A 1,109-nucleotide genomic window follows, 5' to 3' on the forward strand; every position below is an offset into this window, starting at 1 on the left:
GCAAATGGTTATACCGAGAAAGTTACGGGAAGTTGTGCTGCATCAATCCCATGATAGTTTAACAGGAGGATATCTCGGAGTTAAGAAAACATTGAGTCACCTGTGACAGAAATTTTACTGGATCGGTATGAGGCAAGATGTGGAAGAATGGTGCAGGACCTGCAATACATGTTGTGCTAAAAGGGGACCCAAGCATAAGGGACATGCTCCAATGAAGTTATATCAAGTTGGTGCACCAATGGAAAAAGTAGCAGTCGACATTGCTGGTCCTTTGCCCGAAATCGTGCTGGAAACAAGTACATTTGTGTGGTGATCGATTATTTCACCAAGTGGCCTGAGGCATATGCAATACCAAATCAGGAAGCTACAACTGTAACTTCAGCTATTAGTTATTTCTTCTTCAGGTTTGGTATGCCATACGAACTGCATTCAGATCAAGGCCGTAACTTTGAATCAGCTGTGTTCCATGAATGCTGCAAGTTGTTTGGCATATGAAAGACCAGGACAATGCTACTTCACCCACAGTCTGATGGGATGGTAGAAAAGTACAATTGGACACTTGGACAGGAAGTGGCAAAGTTTTGTAATAGATGCCAAGATGACATACTCCCTCCACTGTTGATGGCCTATAGAACAGCAGAGCATGAAACCACTAGATACACTCCAGCAAAGCTGATGTTTGGTCGAGAACTTCGGTTGCCAGTGGACCTGATAACAGGATGCCCACCTTACGAAAAGTTGCCTGAAAATGTGCCAGAGTTCGTGAAAGTGTCTTCTGAAAGGATGAATGATATTCACCATCAAATGCGTTCAAACTTGAAAACGTCTGCTGATTCCATGAAGCTATGTTATGATAAGAGATCTACTTAAGTCAGCTTTGTACCAGGAGACAAGGTGTGGTTGTATAATCCCAGGAAGACCAAAGGGAAGTCTCCCATATGACACAGTGGATCATCTCTCAGACGCGACTTTCCGAATAAAATGTTGTCGGTGAGGTAAGCCAAAGGTGGCACATGGCAACAGGCTTTGGTGTTATCATGGTCCAGGACATTTAAGTTGGAACGAAGTGAACAACAGTACAAATGACGCTGCTGAAGACGTGTCACCTG

This window comes from Limulus polyphemus, unplaced genomic scaffold (genome assembly GCF_000517525.1).
Source record: "Limulus polyphemus unplaced genomic scaffold, Limulus_polyphemus-2.1.2 Scaffold94, whole genome shotgun sequence".
Taxonomy (NCBI): Eukaryota; Metazoa; Arthropoda; class Merostomata; order Xiphosura; family Limulidae; genus Limulus; species Limulus polyphemus.